This window comes from Hyla sarda, chromosome 2 (genome assembly GCF_029499605.1).
Source record: "Hyla sarda isolate aHylSar1 chromosome 2, aHylSar1.hap1, whole genome shotgun sequence".
Classification (NCBI taxonomy): Eukaryota; Metazoa; Chordata; class Amphibia; order Anura; family Hylidae; genus Hyla; species Hyla sarda.
Genome location: NC_079190.1, coordinates 280,876,161 through 280,890,419, shown reverse-complemented (window position 1 = coordinate 280,890,419; position 14,259 = coordinate 280,876,161).

Sequence of the window (14,259 nt, the reverse complement as noted above, 5' to 3'; positions counted from 1 at the left end):
TGGAGAACCACTCCTTTATTGGGGGTGTCTTGCTAATTACCTAGAATTTCCACCTGTTGTCTGTTCCATTTGCACAACAGCATGTGAAATTGATTGTCAATCAGTGTTGCTTTCTGAGTGGACAGTGTGATTTCACAGAAGTGTGATTGACTTGGAGTTACATTGGGTTATTTAAGTGTTCCCTTTATTTTTCTGAGCAGTGTATATGTAACTATGTGTTATCTTGGCTATATTCTCTATTTTTATTTTATTTTGTTTGTTCTTAACTATAATCTAGTTTTCTTAACATAATTATATATTGTTGTATTTTTGTTTTAATATTGTGTATGACAGGCACATTTTATAATGAACGTATTAGCCCCTTCTGGCTGGGGGCCATCTTGCTCCACCCATGGGAAACTTCACAGAGTGGGTGTACATTTCAAAGTGGACAGAGCTTTTCTGTCACGATTCGGCTTCCAGGTAGTGGATCCTCTGTGTCAGCGAGGGATTGGCGTGGACCGTGCTAGTGGACCGGTTCTAAGAGGCTACTGGTATTCACCAGAGCCCGCCGCAAAGCGGGATGGTCTTGCTGCGGCAGTAGCAACCAGGTCGTATCCACTAGCAACGGCTCTACCTCGCTGACTGCTGAGAAGGCGTGGGACAGAAGGACTAGGCAGAGGCAAGGTCAGACGTAGCAGAAGGTCGGGGGCAGGCGGCAAGGTTCGTAGTCAGGATGGGTAGCAGAAGTTCAGGTACACAGGCTTTGGACACACTAAACGCTTTCACTGGCACAAGGCAACAAGATCCGGCAAGGGAGTGCATGGGAGGAGGTCAGATAAAGGCAGGGAGCAGGTGGGAGCCAATTAAGCTAATTGGGCCAGGCACCAATCATTGGTGCACTGGCCCTTTAAGTCTCAGAGAGCTGGCGCGCGCGCGCCCTAGAGAGCGGAGCCACGCGCGCCAGCACATGACAGCAGGGGACCGGGACGGGTAAGTGACCTGGGATGCGATTCGCGAGCGGGCGCGTCCCGCTGTGCGAATCGCATCCCCAACGGCCAAGACAGTGCAGCGCTCCCGGTCAGCGGGACTGACCGGGGCGCTGCAGGGAGAAAGACGCCGTGAGCGCTCCGGGGAGGAGCGGGGACCCGGAGCGCTAGGCGTAACAGTACCCCCCCCCTTAGGTCTCCCCTTCTCTTTGTCCGGTAACTGTCTCCCCTGGGATGAGGACACCGGGAAAGAATGGAGGGTTTCCTCAACGGCATGCAGTACAGCAGGAGTGGGAATGGGGAGGGAGGGCAGAGGGCGAGGCCTGGCACGGGGCAGTGTGACACCAGGACGGGGGCCATGGGGAGGCACAGAGGCTTGCCTGACGGGACTGGGAGGGGGGGAGAGGCACTTCCTGTGGCAGGCAGAGTCCCAGTTCCTGATCTCCCCGGTGGTCCAATCAATGGTGGGGGAATGAAGCCGGAGCCAAGGCAGACCGAGGAGGACCTCAGAGGTACAGTTGGGGAGAATGAAGAACTCAATCCTCTCAAGGTGGGGTCCAATAGACATGAGGAGGGGCTCTGTGCGGTAACGCACGGTGCAGTCCAATCTGGCTCCGTTGACCGCGGAAATGTAGAGCGGCTTGACGAGACGGGTCACCGGGATGCTGAATTTATTAACAAACGACTCCAAAATAAAATTTCCAGAGGCACCGGAGTCCAAGCAGGCCACGGCTGAGAGGGAGGAGTTGGCTGAAGAAGAAATCCGCACGGGCACCGTGAGACGTGGAGGAGCAGACTTGGAACCAAGAGACGCCACACCCACGTGAGCTGGGTGCGTGCGTGCGTTTCCCAGGCGTGGAGGACGGATAGGGCAATCCACCAAGAAATGCTCGGTACTGGCACAGTAAAGACAGAGATTTTCTTCCCTACGGCGATTCCTCTCTTCCTGGGTCAGGCGAGACTTATCCACTTGCATGGCCTCCTCGGCGGGAGGCCCAGGCGTAGATTGCAACGGATACTGTGGGAGAGGTGCCCAGAGATCTAAGTCTTTTTCCTGGCGGAGCTCTTGGTGTCGCTCAGAAAAACGCATGTCAATGCGGGTAGCTAGATGGATGAGTTCTTGCAGATTGGCAGGAATCTCTCGTGCGGCCAGCACATCCTTGATGCGACTGGATAGGCCTTTTTTAAAGGTCGCGCAGAGAGCCTCGTTATTCCATGATAACTCGGAGGCAAGAGTACGAAATTGGATGGCGTACTCGCCCACTGAAGAATTACCCTGGACCAGGTTCAACAGGGCAGTCTCGGCAGAAGAAGCTCGGGCTGGCTCCTCGAAGACACTCCGGAGTTCAGCGAAGAAGGCCTGGACTGTGGCTGTGGCAGGATCATTGCGGTCCCAGAGCGGTGTGGCCCAAGACAAGGCCTTTCCTGAAAGAAGGCTTACTACGAACGCCACCTTAGACCGTTCTGAAGGAAACAAGTCCGACAACATCTCCATATGCAGGGAACACTGAGACAAAAATCCACGGCAGAGTTTAGAGTCCCCATCAAATTTGTCCGGCAGGGACAAGCGGAGGTTAGGAGCGGCCACTCGCTGCGGAGGAGGTGCAGGAGCTGGCGGAGGAGATGGTTGCTGCTGTAGCAGAGGCAGAAGTTGCTGTAACATGGCGGTCAACTGCGACAGCTGCTGTCCTTGTTGGGCAATCTGCTGCGATTGCTGAGCGACCACCGTGGGAAGATCAGCGAGACTTGGCAGCGGCACCTCAGCGGGATCCATGGCCGGATCTACTGTCACGATTCGGCTTCCAGGTAGTGGATCCTCTGTGTCAGCGAGGGATTGGCGTGGACCGTGCTAGTGGACCGGTTCTAAGAGGCTACTGGTATTCACCAGAGCCCGCCGCAAAGCGGGATGGTCTTGCTGCGGCAGTAGCAACCAGGTCGTATCCACTAGCAACGGCTCTACCTCGCTGACTGCTGAGAAGGCGTGGGACAGAAGGACTAGGCAGAGGCAAGGTCAGACGTAGCAGAAGGTCGGGGGCAGGCGGCAAGGTTCGTAGTCAGGATGGGTAGCAGAAGTTCAGGTACACAGGCTTTGGACACACTAAACGCTTTCACTGGCACAAGGCAACAAGATCCGGCAAGGGAGTGCATGGGAGGAGGTCAGATAAAGGCAGGGAGCAGGTGGGAGCCAATTAAGCTAATTGGGCCAGGCACCAATCATTGGTGCACTGGCCCTTTAAGTCTCAGAGAGCTGGCGCGCGCGCGCCCTAGAGAGCGGAGCCGCGCGCGCCAGCACATGACAGCAGGGGACCGTGACGGGTAAGTGACCTGGGATGCGATTCGCGAGCGGGCGCGTCCCGCTGTGCGAATCGCATCCCCAACGGCCAAGACAGTGCAGCGCTCCCGGTCAGCGGGACTGACCGGGGCGCTGCAGGGAGAAAGACGCCGTGAGCGCTCCGGGGAGGAGCGGGGACCCGGAGCGCTAGGCGTAACAGTTTCCCTGTCATACTTTGACCGGAATGTGATGCTTTGTTATGCCTATATGCTTGTTTACTAGTTATGTGTATGCATGCTCTTGAGAAAGAATTCAGTTCGACTCGAAACGCGATTAGATGTGCTTTTGTATATAACATTTATATAGATGACTTAGGTACTATTAAAACAAAAATCTATAGGAAACCGACTTCCATAAATGCCCACTTACACATGGAAAGCTGGCACCCGAGCAATTTCTACGGGTGCGCAAGTATTGCAATACTGGTATACCCGAAGAGCAGTATACCAGTATTGCAATACTTGCGCACCCGTAGAAATTGCTCGGTGGTAGGACAATTTAAGGATCTTTTCAGACGGTTCAAACAACATGACTATCCACGTAAACATCTCAAAAGGGCTTTTCATAGGGCTATAAATAGTGAAGGACTTTAGTTGTGCATTTGAGACCAGCGGAGGCTTCTAAGATTATACGTTATATAGGGACCTATGATGGCTATGCCCATCGGCTGATGGGAAATTTATATAAATATTGGCATTTACTCTCTATGGATAAAGATTTATCTGGGGTTTTGAACAGAAAAACAAACGTCAACTATCGGAGAAGACAGAACCTTAGAGACTATTTGGTCCATAAACACTTGGATACTGAAGAGAGACACGAAACATGGTTACCCAACAGACAGTTTATTTCCATGCGGTCATTGCAGTTTCTGTCCCACCATCATCAAAACAAAATCTTTACGAATCCCATTGACTCCCACATATATCATATTCGGCAATTCATCAATTGCAACAGCAAAAATATCCTATACATTGCCATTGCACATCTAGCACATAACAGAGATACAAAGGCACTTCGATTCATTGCATTGTGTCAATTAAAATTGGGCCCCAGAAGGGGTAATATTGATGCCTTGTTACTGAAAGAAGTAGCACGCTGGATTTACCAAATTAAATGTATGGCTCCCTCAGGCTTAAATGAGAAATTTTCATTTGCCACTTTCCTGTAAGATTATATGCTATTGATTAATTTCAGATATTAGTTATTATTGGTTGATTAGTTTTAGTTTTTTCCTTTAAATTTATGTATAAGTATTGGGGTTACTTACCTTCATTCATCAAATAATTTTATTAAAAATATTAATTTGGAGGACTAATCTATTATAACATTAAGATAGAATCTGATTTCTGAGAGATTCAGATCAGTATTATATAATATATATATATATATATATATATATATATATATATATATATATATATATATATGTATATATATACACACACACAGTGGGGGGAAAAGTATTTAGTCAACCACCAATTGTGCAAGTTGTCCAACTTAAAAATATGAGAGAGGCCTGTAATTTTCATCATAGTTATACCTCAACTATGAGAGACAGAATGAGAAAAAAAATCCATAAAATCACATTGTCTGATTTTTAAAGAATTTATTTGAAAATTATGGTGGAAAATAAGTATTTGGTCAATAACAAAAGTTCATATCAATACTTTGTTATATACCCTTTGTTGGCAATGACAGAGGTCAAATGTTTTCTGTAAGTCTTCACAAGGTTTTCACACACTGTTGCTGGTATTTTGGCCCATTCCTCCGTGCAGATCTTTTCTAGAGCAGTGATGTTTTGGGTCTGTCGCTGGGCAACAAGGACTTTCAACTCCCTCCAAAGATTTTCTATGGGGTTGAGATCTGGAGACTGGCTAAGCCACTCCGTGACCTTGAAATGCTTCTTAGGAAGCTCCCCCTTTGTTTCCCAGGCAATGTGTTTGAGATCATTGTCATGCTGAAAAACCCAGCCATGTTTCATCTTCAATGCCCTTGCTGATTGAAGGAGGTTTTCACTCAATATCTCACGATACATGGCCCCATTCATTCTTTCCTTTACACGGATCAGTCATCCTGGTCCCTTAGCAGAAAAACAGCCCCAAAGCATGATGTTTCCTACCCCCATGCTTCACAGTATGTATGGTGTTCTTTGGATGCAACTCAGCATTCTTTCTCCTCTGAACACGACAAGTTGAGTTTATACCAAAAAGTTCTACTTTGGTTTCATCTGACCATATGGCATTCCCCTAGTCCTCTTCTGGATCATCCAGATGCTTTCTAGGAAACTTCAGATGGGCCCTGGACATGTACTGGCTTAAGCAGGGGGACACATCTGGCATTGCATGATTTGAGTCCCTGGTGGCATAGTGTGTTACTGATGGTAGCCTTTGTTACTTTGGTCCCAGCTCTCTGCAGGTCATTCACTCGGTCCCCCCCCCCCCCCCCCCCCTCCCCGTGTGGTTCTGGGATTTTTGCTCACTGTTCTTGTGATAATTTTACACCACGGGTGAGATCTTGCGTGGAGCCCCAGATCGAGGGAAATTATCAGTTGTCTTGTATATCTTCCATTTTCTAAGAATTCCTCCCACGGTTGACTTCTTCACACCAAGCTGCTTGCATATTGCAGATTCAGTCTTCCCAGCCTGGTGCAGGTCTACAATTTTGTTTCTGGTGTCCTTCAACAGCTCTTTGGTCTTGGCCATAGTGGAGTTTGGAGTGTGACTGTTTGAAGTTGTGGACAGGTGTCTTTTATACTGATAACAAGTTCAAACAGGGGCCATTAATACAAGTAACGAGTGGAGGACAGAGGAGACTCTTAAAGAAGAAGTTACATGTCTGTGAGAGCCAGAAATCTTGCTTGTTTTAAGGTGACCAAATACTTATTTTACCAAGGAATTTACCAATTAATTCATTAGAAATCCCACAAAGTGATTTCCTGTATTCTTTACCCCATTCTGTCTCATAGTTGAAGTGTACCTACGATGAAAATGACAGGCATCTCTCATCTTTTTAAGTGGGAGAACTTGCACAATTGGTGGCTGACTAAATACTTTTCCCCCCACCATGTGTGAAACTGTCCATGCATAACTGTCCATGCATACATTAAAGTAAAGACATAACTCTGAAACCTAAACAAATAAATAGCCAAATCTCTAATTACAATAATCAACATTTATTTGGAAATAAATAACAACAATAATTTGAGTGAAGAACTGCAGGTTGTCTTTCTATTTTATATCTTCTTCAACTGCTCCCGCTTGCAAAAGAAGTATTTAGAAGACCGGCACTTGATGGTTCTGAGGAAAAGTCCACGGGCATGAATGAGACCTTATAAGTCTCCCTCTATTACCAAGTGAATGCCGACATACTGTTGTGCATCCTCAGTGTAGGATGCAACTAAGTTATAAGTCCTCGGCCATGCACTGAGTTTGACAGGTCTCACGATGTCTGTTGCGGAAGCATGGGGATGATCTAACAGGATATGAGGTAACTTATTTGATGAATGATCAGACTTTAGGATTGGCTATTGTTTGTAGTTTCGACAGGTTGCCATGACAGTTGATTGATGCTGAGCAGTGACTGGCCGGCGTGCGGTGCGGAGTGATGATGGAGGAGGTGATACCCCATAAATACCCATTTGTTGCACATGGTAGGTAGCCTTCCTCATTTTCCTCCTAAGGATGGCGTGGTGACACCAAAACATGCAGTGGGGCAATTTTTCCTGTTTTAACTCTGTCACTTATATTCTCATCATTAGAATATACTTACTATAAGAGGTAGTGGCTGACAGTACCCATGGTGGAAGATCCTGTAGGCCCCACTAGCAGCAGGTGGTTAAGCCTGTTGGCACCACTCATTAATATCTATAAATAAGGTGGTAGAGCCTGTGGGCCTCACCAGATAATAAATAAACGGAGTGGTGTGCTGTTGATCACTTTTGGTGGAAGAGCCTGTAGGCCACACCAATAACCCTACTCACTCTGTGATACAATACAGTGATATATATATATATATATATATATATATATTGACACTAATTTTAACACTTACTAAACACCAGGTTTTATTTTACGCTAAGTTCATTAAAAGCAAAGTTAAAGGTAGTAAGTCCCTATTGGTACCTTAGTACCCCGGACCTTCTGTCCTGGGGTAATTGTGAATTTATTGATATTGTGGTCCCAGACTTACCCGGGTTTAATTGTGGTTAGTCTGTATGTAACTGTATCTAAAATAATAAATACTTTTTAGTTGGAGAAACGCCATTGCTGGGAATCTCTTTTTATGCAAACCAGTCTATCATCTGTAGTGTAGAAAAGTAGGAAGAGATCTGAAGATGACACCAAAATAAATATTGTTATGGGAAGAAAGCAAACAAAACTGTCAGCAAATGCAGATGAAGAGCTGAGTTAGGAAGCTAATGTAGTCTAACCAAAACATTCGTGATAAATGGTGAGTCTCAGTTAGGCTGAGACTAAAAGGGAGGGTGTTTTAGTAATAAACACAAGAAAATATAGGATTTTGATTTTGAAGTTTAGGATTTAGATTGCATGAATTAGTGACTCCCTGAGTGAGGAAGAAAATGGAACAAAGATGGTAGGGGCAGGGGTACGGGTTGGCTACTTTATCTTTAACTAGCAGAGTACCCAGCGTTCTCTGATTTTTCCTTCCTAATCCTTTTGGGAGAGGAAAAGCAATATAGGAGAAGGATCTTATCCTCATATCCCGACTTCATATCCCAACTCCATATCCCCTTCTCATATCTTGTCCTCATATCCCATCCTAATATCTGGTCCTCATATCTAAACCCCATATCCCCTCCTCATATCTTGTCCTCATATCCCATTTTCCTATCTGGTCCTTATATTCCGACCTCATATGCTTTCCTCATATCCCATCCTCATATTTCCGCCTCATAGTGCTATGCTCGGCCACTGCTTCCATCTCCATCACCTCTACAAGATTTAGCCTTTGGTGTGTGTTGTAGAGGTGATGGAGATGGAAGCAGTGGCCAAGCATAGCACTATTTGGACTGATGGTGGTAGGCAGGTGGTGATATTGTAAGGCATCATGATTGATATGCTGAGAGGAAGCAAGGAGTCCATGATCAGACATTAGAAGCTCATCCTAAGAGGGATGGCAGGGACAATGAGGAGGAGTTTGATGATGTAGTATTGGACAGGACATTGGAACCAGGAGATGATGTGTTCAGAGCAAGGGGGAAATGTTACTGTCAAAGAATTATTGAGCAAGGGGAAATAGAAGAATGTTCACATCTGGCTTACAGCAGTATGGATATTCTTCTTGAGAAGGAGTTGGATGAGGAGGCGAGACCTGAGGAGGATTTGTCAAAGGGATGGGCAGTGCCAGACTGGCCTACCGGGATACCAGGAGGATACCTGGAAGTCCCCGGCCCTGTGGGCCTGCAGCAGCCGGCCCGCGCTTCGCTGCCCAATGCAAAAAATAGCATGGGCTGGCCGCATCCTACCTCATTTCAGCATACAAGGTCCTGACACTGGTACCTTGTATGCAGCGGCCTGGAGTGGACCGAGGGTCCATCGCAGCCGCTGCTGCCACTGAGGATCCAGGACACCCATCCTGGATCCCCAGGCAGACGGTCTCCTTTCTGTGTGAGCTGTATCTGCCTCTGCAAATGTTTTGATAAATCTCCCCCTTTATGCCCTGGCCTGACCACTATATGGCAGAACTTGCACCAATCGCCCAGCACCCACTTCATGCAGGAATCTCTACACAGCCCTAGTTCTTAACTAAAGAGATGGGCACTGCACAAATATATGCTTATTGTTCTGGAATATACAATAATTGGCATGACATGAGAGTAAAGAAATATGCGTATGCAGAAGATGAGCGGGCATATGTGCGACCATTATTAAACTATACACTGTGGTGGCACCATACACTGTGCCACAATTAATTAACTATATACTGTGCCAAAATTAATTAACTATATACTGTGCCAAATTAATTAACTATATACTGTGCCACAATGAATTCCTTATATACCGTGCCTCTAGTTCTCTTATAGTGCCGGTGATACTGATCAAAAAGATACTTACCGAACCATCCAGCCATGGCCAGAGCTCCGGGCACCCCTATGTCATCTTCAGCTGGGCGGGTGCTCCGCCCGGCTCATCCAAATGCCTAATCCCCCTCCCTCCTTGCGCTGCTGATTTACTCTATGGCGCATGTGCCGCTTTCAGGGTGAAGTGATGCATGCACCGTGGAGTAAACCTACCGTGCGAGCAGGGAGAGGGATTAGGCATTAGGATGAACCGGGCAGAGCGCCTGGCTGGCCGAGGATGACATAGGGGTGCCCAGAGTTCCGGCCATAGTTCCGCCCATGCCCAAAGGACCTCAATTACATATGAAGAAAAACTTAAATGACGGCGGAACGGCTGGACGGTTCGGGACATGGTAGGTATCTTTTTGATCAGTATCACCCGCACTACAAGCATGCATGACAGGTTAGTGTGGGCGATACTGATTGCAGAATTTTTTTTAATATACACACATACAAACAGACACTTTGAAGTATATGCATACATACAGGAACATATATACAAATAGAGATACATTCAAATCCCCAGAAATGGATCCTCTCACTGCACATTTTTGTGAGGGCATTAAAGGGGCAGGTGCAGTAAAAGGGGAGGGGCTCAAGCCCTACTTTGGAGCCTATGGGTGCATGCCCCTGACTATAAGAAAGCTGTTAGAGTATGGAGACACATGGTACCTCTCCTTTGTGGCTAAGTTACTTGTACTCTAAGTAGAATATACCAAAAAGTACATATTTGTCCTGAGGTGTGCCAGGGTCATTTGTGAGAGTAACCAAAAGAAGGGGGCGTACCCTATGAAGAACTTAATAATTGGGGAAGGGTAGAAGGGGAAGACAAATCGATGCCTGTGATCCCCTCTTGGACATCTGAGGGATTTATAGGACCTGACTCCTCCCACATATTTGGGTAACTTTATTGAGTAAATCCTCACTTATCCATCTGTGATTCCATAACATAGAATCATGCTTTTATTCTTCAGTGCAAAGTGTCATTGAGGGGTTCCCAGTCCCTGAAGTGCTGAGGGCTGGAACGCCTTTTCACTTCCTATCCCATCCCTGTTGCTGCTTGCTTGACAGTCAGTGCTTCACTTTTAGTGGCCTGTAAATCAAGCAGAGATAGGGCTGGGATGGAAAGTTAGAAGGCATTCCAACCTGCAGCACTTCAAGGGCTTAGGAATGCTTCTTTGTCTCTTTGCATAGGAGAATAAAACATATATAATTTTTATGTTCTGGAAGTATGGACATATGAAGTATGGAAATATGAAAGACACCAAATTTCTTAACAGCTATCTAACAGTGTTAGCACTTTGAAACATAAATTGCACTTGACAGGTTCCCTTTAACTATAGCAGCCAGTATGAAACAATTGCTGTCAAGGTATATAAGATCATGGAATGTATCAAAAGGGGAAAAGATGCACATAATGAGAATATAGTTCTACTTCCTTACAAATCACTAGTCAAACCACATATACAATATCATGTACATTTTCAGGCACCAGTGCACAAGAAAGGCATAGTAGAGCTAGGTAATAAATGGAATATGTGGACTACAGTAGCTAGAAAGATTAGGTTTTTTTTTGTTTAGAAAAATGATGGTTAAGGGGTAGCTTATGTGGTGCCTCAAAGGGAGCACAACATGGGAAAAGCATCTAGGATGGCTGGAACCTGTAGTTCCATGCTATTAATGGTTGCTGTCATGCTGATCACACTGCCATGAAGGCTTCCACAGGGTAGCTCTACACTCCATGAGTTGGCACACTGTCAAGGGTGCTACACAGTAGGTGAAGATAGTTCCCCAGGGAACGTACTGTAAAGTGTCCTGCCATATGATATCTTACTTATACCTCTAAAGCATGTGGTCCCTGTGATCTTCAGCTCCAGGATGGGAAGATATAATCCATACTGGAAGGTACAGTTGTCCTATAGATTCTTGTGCACAGAACTCGCGGGGCAATGTATGGTTGCCCTGGCAACTGTATCCACCAGCGTGGACAGCATTTCTCCACAATGAAACTGAGGATTTAACATTATGGTACAGACAGCAAGCCAGACAGTGGAGTGATATAAATACGAACAGTCTTTATACCAAAATGTACTGTAATTCTTCCTGGGAGGCCCAGTGACTTTGAAATACAATGAATAAGGATGGTTGGAGCCGGGGTTACTTTTGTTAAGATGAGGTAGAATATTGGGGTTCAAGATGCAGAACTTGTAAACTTTGATCTACCCCACACTTTAGCACTAGTCCCAAGTTCTCTTTCTTGAGGGGGTATGCTGCAATGCTGCAACTAGTAAGATTCACTTGTTTCCAGTGTTGAGCTTCAATGCCTACTATAGGGTTCAGGTTCCTAAAGAAATGTGGATACGCAACCACTTGGTTGTTATGCCTAGTTTAATACGCTTGATGGTCCTATGGTCACTATCATTCTCTGTCATTCTCTCTCTCTCTATCTGCTTCTGTGTAATACTTTTCTATTTGCTTTCTTCCTCATGATTATACTAGGAACTAATAACTAAGATATAACAAATTCTCCACATCTGTTCAGCTCCAAGCAATCCTGGATTTTAGGACAAGCTATGGAAAGTGGGAGATAGAATGCTCTCTCTTTTGCAAAGAGAGAGAGGCAATGCTTGAGAAAGCTCCTCCCTACTCTAGAATGCTCACACTCACAATGTTAGTGTTTAGTACTATGTGTACAGCATGGGTTTATGCCTTACTCTAAGCCAGATAAAGTATAAATGCTATATCAGTATAATATTGGTCCAAATATAACAAGAACAATATAAAAGTACAAGTAGATGCAAATATAAGGTACCAGAAGCTACCAACCCGACAAAAGGCCCACAGTTAAGCTTAAAGGAAACTTGTCACCAAATGATACCCTATATAATGAGTGGTGACACTTTATAAAGGTTAATATCATGTGTTTTACCATGCCTGGATGTCTGCTGGTGCATCTAAAAATGTGGAGAAAACAACTTTTATAAATGTCATGGCTCCCCAGTCTGTAATAACGTCTCTTCAGGCTCTAATAACGTCTATATAGGTATTATTGAGCAGTTCAGATAGGGCCTGATGTCACTGCTTACAGCTAGGCTGTCAATCATTTCTGGATAGGTGAATACAGCCTGGGGTGCTGTGACTATTTCAGCAGGCCGCATGCCTAGTGTCTACTTGAGCCTCATTTACATACTGCATGTGACATTTATGAAAGTTGTCATCTCCACATTTACAGACGTGCTTTCAGACATCCAGGCATAGTAGGACTCATGGTACTTAACCTCTATTACGTGTTGTGATACGTTATATGGGGTAAAACTTGAAAGTTCCCTTTAAGATAAATATCTCTTCTATGGTCTAGTTATACTCAGGACTGTACCATTAACAGAGGGACATTCTATGTGTCTAGATTTCGACACCAAAATAGAATTTTCTTTACTGTAACAGTGCCAAAGGAATCTGTAATAGTGAACTTACTGCAAAGGTTCAAATGGTCCCGCTTGGTGACTAGAAGCACAGTTTGCTCACTTATAGATGTAATTCTCTCATGGGGGCATTGCGCATATACCAGCGTTCGAGAATGCCCACAAAATTACAACAAAAGTCCATGCACTAGAATGGAGCTGTTATAAATGGATTAGAGTGTGTTTTGTAGGGTAGCAGCCCACTGAGGATGTATGCAAAATGTGCATTAGGGTTACGGAGGAGCATTACATTGTACAATTATAAAAGCATCTATACTTATACTTGGGTGGTTAATATAATTTGCCTGGCTAGCCTGAGACGAACAGCAAACCGCTAGGGATTTTTTGGTAAAGGTCTCCCCGTCTGACCTGGGATGAATCTGCCCTTGGTAGTGTGGTGGACCATCGGTGTATGGCAGGACCACGGGTGTAGTGGTGTAAGTGGTGGGGCCAGATGGTATTAACCCTGGGGACAAGATGTTATTAACCCCTAGTGTTCGTGACACCAGAGTGGTTTTTGGTACCGGAACCACACGAAAGGTATCTCCGCTATTCCAATGGCTGGTTAAGGAAAGGAGAGTCCACAACCAGTTACGGTTTAAGGGAAGCTTTACTGAGCTTAAGACAGATGGTATTATCTTCACAGCTAGGCCAGATTCCCAGAGAGGTGGCCAGGAACTCAGAAGACTTCGCATCTTGCTGGGACCAATTATACTTGTAATAGACTTGAGACAATTATCTTGTAGTGACAGAAGAAATAGACTTTTGACTTACTGGAATGACTGTAACTTTGTGGCCTTCTAGGTAGCTGGTCACTTGGACTGAGATCTCTGGTCTTAACTGTTCCTCAGCAAAGATAATAAGAGAAAAAGTGTGAATTGTAATGGCTGACCCTTTATATAATGGGGGGGCTGGACTAAAGCCCATTGTTCAAGCTGCGGGTCATAGGTTAAGCTGGTGCTCTCTGGGAGAACATGTGACAACAAATCACGTGACTGCATAACAGAACATGTGACAGACTTATAGGTCCTTGAGACAACCTCTCACAGTTCATCTGCTCTATCTATACATTAGGATGCTGTCTATACATTAAAGCAGTATACACAACATTCTGGAAACAACAGGGGGAGACCCTGCCGGGGAGCCCCCAGGTCACTTTGGGTCTCAACCTGACAGGGCCTAAGGGTAGTACAGAAGAGGACCATGTCCTGTACTAGGACATTACACCAGAAAACTTAAAGTTCAAGAATAGTTCCATTCACCACCCATTAGGGCCCACTTCTAAGTGTAAAACTTAACTTTTACTTATAACTGGTTAATGTTTTAACTGGTTAATGACCAGGGGCGTGTATACATGTCCTTGTTCCATTAAAAGTGTATGGCCTGGGCTCCCAACTCGAGCTTGCACCATACCGG